Below are 7790 nucleotides of genomic sequence, written 5' to 3'. Positions count from 1 at the left end.
CCTCTGCCAGAGGTGGGCTGAAGTTCTCTTCAGACCCCCTCCATCGGGAGGGCTTCCCAATAAATCCTTGCCTGCAATCGCAGGTCTTGGTGTCCCAGTTGTCTCACCCCGACATCTATCACTGGAGGGGTCCCACACTTTCAGACGGGGGGGGGGGGGGGGCTCAACATTGTTTATGCTGAGAGCCAGCAGGGAACAAAAGATAATTAATGTACCTTCTCAAACACCTTCCCAACTGCCCTGGGCTGGTTGCTGAGGAGTTGGAGGGACGCAGGGTGCAGCCAGTCAAGGGAGAACAGCCTCTGAGAAAGTTGGTGAGGCTTGGCCAGCCTGGTGGACATTGCTTCTGCACCTCCCGCCCACTGAGGAGCTCCTCGGCCAGCATTCCCCCCTAGCACTTGGGGTCTGAGCTGAGAGGTCTGCCGAAGAGTGCCATCTGCAGGCAGACCAGAAAAGTGCACAAAAAGGGAATAATAATAAAAAAAATAAAAGAGGCAATCAGATACCTTTACTGCCTCCCTCACCAGGCTGTTGGAAACTGTCTGCATCCCAATACTGGGTCCTTAGCCCTGGTTTGAGCAGTTAAACAGGTAATCCTAAATATCTAGAACAAGTTAAACCAAGAGTTAAAGAACAGTGGTAGCACACAGCCACTTAATGAATACCTAGGCAAGAGAGAGAAACTGAACATCAAAGTAAGCCCAGCATCATAATCAGATGCCTAGATATCAGCAAAAAATTACAAGTCACAGTAAGAAAAAGGAAGATATGACTCAGACAAAGCAACAAATAAAAAATCTAGATAAGACATAGGACTTGGAACAGCTAATCAATGAGGTTCATACAAATCTCCTAAATCAAATCATGGAATTGAAGGACAACATGATTAAAGAAATAAAAGACATTAAGAAGACACTGGGGTGCTCGCTTCGGCAGCACATATACTAAAATTGGAATGATACAGAGAAGATTAGCATGGCCCCTGCGCAAGGATGACACGCAAATTCGTGAAGCGTTCCATATTTTTGACCTATGTACCCATTGTTGATGTTGCCTTCCATCCTTTTAGCATTTAAAATTTTAAATCTAGTTTTGTAGTGTTACCTTTAAATCTAGTACCTGAGTAGACTGTCAGATGTCACCAGTGCTTGCTTGGTACTTTTAGTCCACCAAGTGATGTACATAAACCTCATGTGCTTTAAAAACTAAAAAAGTTATAAAAACAAAACAAAACAAAAAAACAAACAAACAAACAAACAAGAAGACACTGGGAAATACTCTGGCTTCTCTTCAGATCATATAAACCTTTCACCTTTTACTAAAGATTTCCATGGAGAGAAACAACTCTGAGTCTTAAGACAATTTTTTGAGGCCTTGTTTTGGCAAGTCTACAAAAAGAAAAAAAAAGAAAAAGAAGACAACACTGGGTGAGCACAAAGAAAAGTTTGAAATCATGGATAGAAAAATAACAGAGCTTATGGGAATGAAGAACAAAAATAAGTGTGATTTAAAATACAGCAGAGTGGGAAGCAGATTTGGCCCAATGGATAGGGTATCCAAGTTTCAAACCCAGGGCCTCCTGACCCATGTGATGAGCTGGCCCATGAGCAGTGCTGATGCGTGCAAGAAGTGCCATGCCATGCAGGGGTGTCCCCCATGTAGGGGATCCCCGTGTGCAAGGAGTGCACCCCATAAAGAGAGCTGCCCAGTGTGAAAAAAGTGCAGCCTGCCCAGGAGTGGCACCACACACACAGAGAGCTGACACAGCAAGATGACGCAACCAAAAGAGACACAGATTCTGGGTGCCACTGACAAGAATACGAGTGGATACAGAAGAACACACAGCAAATGGACACAGAGAGCAGACAACTGGGGCAGGAAAGGGGAGAGAAATAAAAAATAAATCTTTAAAATAACTAACTAAATAAATAAAATACAGCAAAGAAAAAACTGAGCAGGGGCTGAGGGAGTGAATGATAACATGAAGCACAACAACATACGTGTCATAGGAGTTCCAGAAGTAGAAGAGATGGGAAAAGGGGCAGAAAGAATATTTGAGGGGAAGCAGATGTGGCTTAAGCCATTGGGCTCCTGTCTACTATAAAGGAGGTCCAGGGTTCAATTCCCAGGGCCTCCTGGTGAAGACAAGCTGGCCCACAGGGAGCTGGCCATGCAGGAGAGCTGGCCCACACAGGAGAGATGGCCCGTGTAGGAATGCTGGCCAGCATGGAGTGCTGGTGCAGCAAGATGACACAACAAAAAAAGACACAGAGAGGGGGAAGCAGATGTGGCTCAAGTGATAAGGCCTTCGCCTACCATATGGAAGGACCCAGGTTCAATCCTTGGGACCTCCTGATGAAATAGAAGAAGAGAAAGCATGCCTATGCAGTGAGTGATGAGCCAGTGCCCACGCAATGAGCCGAGTGCCCACATGAGTGGCCACGTGGTGAGCCAAGTGCCCATGTGAATGCCTGCGTGGTGAGTCAGTGCCCGTGTGGTGATACAGTGCCCATGCAAGTGAGTCACGCAGAAAGATGATGATGCAATGGAAGAGAGATAGAGGGGAGAGTCAAAGTGAAGTGCAGCAGACACCAGGAACTGAGATGGCACAATTGACAGGGAACCTTTCTTCACATCAGAGGTGTCCAGGATCGAATCTCTCTGAATCCTAGAGGAGAAAGATGAGAAGAAAAGACAAAAAAGAGAAATAGATACAGAAGATCACACAATAAATGGATACAGACCGCTGAAACAGCAGGGTGGGGGCAGGGGATTGGGAGGGGGAAAATAAATAAATAAATCATTAAAAAAAAAAAGAGAGAGACACAGAGGAGAGACAATAAGAGATGCAGCAGACCAGGGAGTTGGGGTGTCACGAGGGATTGAGCACCTCTCTCCCACTCCAAAAGGTCCCAGCATCAGTTCCTGGTGCCACTTAAAGAGAAGACAAGCAGACACAGAAGAGGAGCACACAGTGAATGGACACAGAGAACAGACAGGGAACACAAAAAAGCAACAAAGGGGGGGGGATAATTAAAAATAAATAAATCTTTAAAAAAAATTTGAGGCCATAATGGCCCCAAATTTCCCAACTCTCATGAAAGACATGAATATACATGTCTAGGAAGCACAGCACACTTGAATTAGGACAAATCCAAATAGACCTACCCCAAGAGACATAAAATTCAGAATGCCAAATGCTGATGATAAAGAGAAAATTCTGAAAGCAGCAAGGAAGAAGTGAAATATCACATACAAATTATGTCCAATAAAACTTAGTATGGATTTCTCTTCAGAAACTCTGAAGCTAAGAAGGCAGTGATACAATATAATTAAGGTACTGAAAGAGAAAAACTGCCAGCCAAGAATTCTTTATCTGGCAAAACAGTCCTTCAAATATGACAGTGAGCTTAAAATATTCACATATAAAAAGAACCTAAGAGAGTTTATAAACAAGAATCCAGCTCTGCAGGAAACACTAAAGGGAATTCTGCAGCTGGGAAAGAAAAGACAGTGAGAGAGCCTTGGAGGAGTGCAGAAATGAAGACTATCAGAAATGGTAACCAAAAAAGGTAAAAAGATGGACAAAAATAGGGAAATGGATGTGACTCAAGCAATTGGGCACCTGCCTACCACTATGGGAGGTCCTGGGTTCAGTTCCCCGTGCCTCTGAAAGAAGACAAGCAAGACAGTGAGTTGACATGACTGGCTGGCACAGCAAGCTGACACAATGAGATGATGCAACAGAGAGACACAATGAGAGACACAACAAGTGGGAGCAGAGGTGGCTCAAGCCATTGGGTGCCTCCCTCCCACATGGGAGGTCCTGGGTTCGGTACCCGGAGCTGCCTAAAAAACGAAGACAAACATACAATGAGCAGACACAGAGGGTAGACAGTGAGGGCAAACAATGGAGGGGGGGGAGAAATAAATAAAATAAATCAGTGGACAAAAATAATTTATGACATATGAAAATCGAAGGATAAAATGGTTGAAGTAATTAATGTCTTTACAGTAATAACTGAATGTTAATGGATTAAGCTCCCCAATCAAAAGACAGAGGCTGACAGAATGGATAAGAAACAAAAGCCATCCATATGCTATCTGCAGGAGACTCACTTTAAACCCAAGGATGTAAATAGATTGAAAGTGAAAGGTTAGAAAAATATTTCATGTGAATAATAACCAAAAGAGAGCAGGGGTAGCTATACTGGTGTCAGAAAAAACAAATTTTAATTGCAAAAAAAAAAAAAAAAAGATAAGAGATGCAGAAGGCCATTATATATTAATAAAAGGGACAATCCACCAGGAAGGAGTAATAGTCATAAATATCTATGCACCTAACAAGGGTGCCCAAAATACATGAGGCAAACTCTTGCAAAACTGAATTGAGAAACAGTTGGAGACTTCAAAATACCACTCACATCCATAGATAGAACAACTAGACAGAAGATCAACAAGGAAACAGGGAACTTTAACAATATGATAAATGAGCTGGACCTGACAGACATTTATAGAACAGTGCCCGCAAACTAGCAGTTACACATTCTTCTCAACTGTTCCTCTTTCTCCAGGATAGACCACACATTGGGTCACAACACAGCTCTCAATAAATTTAAGAAGATTGAAATTAATCAAAACACCTTCTCTGATCATAATGGAATGAAGCTGAAAATCAATGATAGGTGGGAAAGGGGGAAGATTTGCAAATATATGGAGGCTAAACAATGCATTCCTAAACAATCAGTGGATCAAAGAAGAAATTGTGAGAGAAATCAATAGACAAGACAAATGAAAATGAGAACACTACTTATCAAAACTTATGGGATACAGGGAAGTGGATGTGGCTCAAGTGATAGGGCTTCCGCCTACCACCTGGGAGGACCTGGGTTTGATCCCTGGGGCCTCCTGGTGAAAAAGAAGAAGAGAAAGTGTGCCCGCATGGTGAGCCAGTGCCCATGTAAGTGAGTCATGCAACAAGATGATTACACAACAAAAGAGAGACAAAGGGGAGAGTCAAGGTAAAGTGCAGTAGAAACCAGGAACTGAGGTGGCACAGCTGACAGGGAACCTCCCTCCATAACAGAGGTCCCCAGGATCAAATCCTGGTGAATCCTAGATGAGAAAAAGTAAAAAAGAGAGGACAAAAAAAGAAATAGATACAGAAGATCACACAGTGAATGGACACAGCAAAAACAGAAGGGCAGAGGGAGGGGGAGGGGGAAAATCTTTGGGAAAAAAACTTACAGGATACAGGAAAGGCAGTACTGACAGGGAAATTTATAGCCCTAAATACCTATATTTAAAAAAGAAGAAAGTACTAAAATCAAAGATCTAATTGAACAACTGAAAAAACTAGAAAAAGAACAGCAAACAAATCCCAAAGCAAGCAGAAAGAAAGATTAGAGCAGAAATAAATGAAATTGAGAAAGGAAGGAAGGAAGGAAGGAAGGAAGGAAGGAAGGAAGGAAGGAAGGAAGGAAGGAAGGAAGGAAGGAAAGAAAGAAAGAAAGAAAGAAAGAAAGAAAGAAAGAAAGAAAGAAAGAAAGAAAGAAAGAAAGAAAGAAAGAAAGAAAGAAAGAAAAGAAAGAAAGAAAGAAAGAAAGAAAGAGAAAGAACCAGTAGAGAAAAATCAACAAAATCAAAAACTGGTTCTTTGAGAAAATCAATAGAACTGACAAACCCTTAGTAAGATTAACAAAGAAAAGAGAGAAGATTCAAATAAATAAAATCGGGAATGAAAGGGGCAAAGTTACGACTGACCCCACAAAAGTAAAAGGAATCCCAAGTCAATATTAAGAGAAACTATGTCAACAAATTAGACAAACCTAAATGAAATGAATAAATTCCTAGAAATTCACAACTATAATACATTAACTCTACAAGAAATATAGGAACTTAGCAAACCAATCACAAAAAAAGAGATTGACTCCATTATCAAAAATCTTCCAACAAAGAAAAATCCAGGACCAGATGGCTTCACAAGTGTAAGCATTTCGAGAAGAATTAACACCAATCCTGTTTAAACTCTTCCAAAAAAATTGAAAAGTAGGGAAAATTACCCAACATATTTTATGTTGCCAACATCACAGTAATACCAAAGCCAAATAAAGATACTCTAAGAAAAGAAAATTACAGACCAATCTCTCTAATGAACATAGATGCAAAAATTCTCAACGAAATACTTGCAAACTGAATCCAACAGCATATTTTAAAAAATGATATACCACAATCAAGCGGGTTTTATTCCTGGTATGCAAGGGTGGTCCAACATGAGAAAAGTAATTAACATAATACACCACATTAAAAAATCGAAGGGAAAAAAAATCACATGATTATCTTGCTTGATGCAGAAAAGGCATTTGACAAAATCCAGCATCCTTTCTTGATGAAAAAAACCAACACTTCAAAAGATAGGTATAGAAGCAAAGTTCCTCAACATAATCAAGGGCATAAACGTAAATCCCACAACCAACATCATACTCAATGGGGAGAGGCTGAAAGTGTTCCCCCTAAAATCAGCCACAAGACAAGGATGCCAACTCTCACCATTGTTATTCAACTTTGTGCTAGAACTTCTAACTAGAGCAGTTAGGCAAGAAAATAAAAGGCATCCAAATTGGAAAAGAGGATGCAAAACTCTTAGTATTCTCAGATGACATGATCCCATATTTAGAAAATCCTGAAATATCTGCAACAAAGCTATTAGAGCTAATAAATGAGTTCAGCAAATGGTGGGGTACATGATCACACAGAATTCAGTAGCGTATCTATATACTAGCAATGAGCAAGCTGAGGAGGAAATCAAGAAAAAAATGCCATTTACAATAGCAACTAAAAGAATAAAATATCTAGGAATTAATTTAACCAGGAATGTAAAGGATGATATTCAAAAACCTACCAAATCTAGGACTCCTGTGAAGAAAAGCTGAATAATTAGGGGGGGGGGGGGAAAAAAAAGAAAAAAATAGGATGTGGAATTTTTTCAAGTCAACATTCTTTATCTAAGTTCTTTATCTAACTTTATCCAAGTTCTTTATCTATCCTTTAAACTCATCGCTATATGCCATTCCCTAGTAAGGGACCATGACATTATTTTGGGTTTCAAATTTCGAGGAGTTCTGGATCACAGAGTGTTTCAACAATGGCAATGGAGGGATACTGGTATGGGATACCAATGACAGGTGATATATGACTGACAGGGAGCGGTACAGAACATATGTCCAGGGTGCATGGTAATGTTTGGATATACTCATAGTGGCAACAATTAAAAACCACAGTAGGGGGGGTACTGGGTTCCTGGCCAGTGGTGCTCTGTCGTGGTCCCTAGGGGAGCAGCGACAGTCTCCCAGGTACAGTGGTGGGGACCGGGAGGGAGTGAGGGTTCAACAGTGAGCCCCTGATACTAATGACTATGCTTGTGAGCTGATAAACCCAAAATAATAACAAGGCCTAGAGCAACTTTGTGCCTGGGAATTTCCTTCTGTCAGCCTTCACGTTACTCAAATGTGGCCAGTCTCGAAGCCAAACTCAGCATGTAAATACAATGCCTTCCCCCCAGCGTGGGACATGACACCCGGGGATGAGCCTCCCTGGCAACGAGGGACCACTATCAACTACCAACTGATGATGCAACTGGAAAATGACCTTATACGGAAGGTTCAATGCGGATCAGCAGAATATCCATGTCTACATAAAATACCATGACTTTAAAATGCTGTTTGACCTAAAGTAAGGGGGAAATGGAAAGGAGAAATGAGTTTATATGGCTACGAGTTTCTAAAAAAGAG

At 41.2% G+C, this 7790-nt stretch overlaps 2 non-coding genes across 2 annotated transcripts; both read left to right on the top strand.

The window, feature by feature from the left end:
• The first annotated feature begins 920 nt into the window (after positions 1 to 920).
• On the top strand, positions 921 to 1027 carry LOC111765823 (U6 spliceosomal RNA). Its single transcript, XR_002798047.1, has one exon. It is a non-coding gene; the product is annotated as a U6 spliceosomal RNA (small nuclear RNA).
• A 247-nt stretch (positions 1028 to 1274) lies between these two features.
• LOC111765822 (U5 spliceosomal RNA) lies at positions 1275 to 1390 on the top strand. The gene has a single exon (XR_002798046.1). It is a non-coding gene; the product is annotated as a U5 spliceosomal RNA (small nuclear RNA).
• The last annotated feature ends 6400 nt before the right edge of the window (positions 1391 to 7790 follow it).

Source organism: Dasypus novemcinctus, chromosome 9, assembly GCF_030445035.2.
Source record: "Dasypus novemcinctus isolate mDasNov1 chromosome 9, mDasNov1.1.hap2, whole genome shotgun sequence".
Lineage (NCBI taxonomy): Eukaryota > Metazoa > Chordata > Mammalia > Cingulata > Dasypodidae > Dasypus > Dasypus novemcinctus.
Note: the sequence above shows the minus strand (reverse complement) of the source record. Positions and strands in the feature narration are given on the sequence as shown.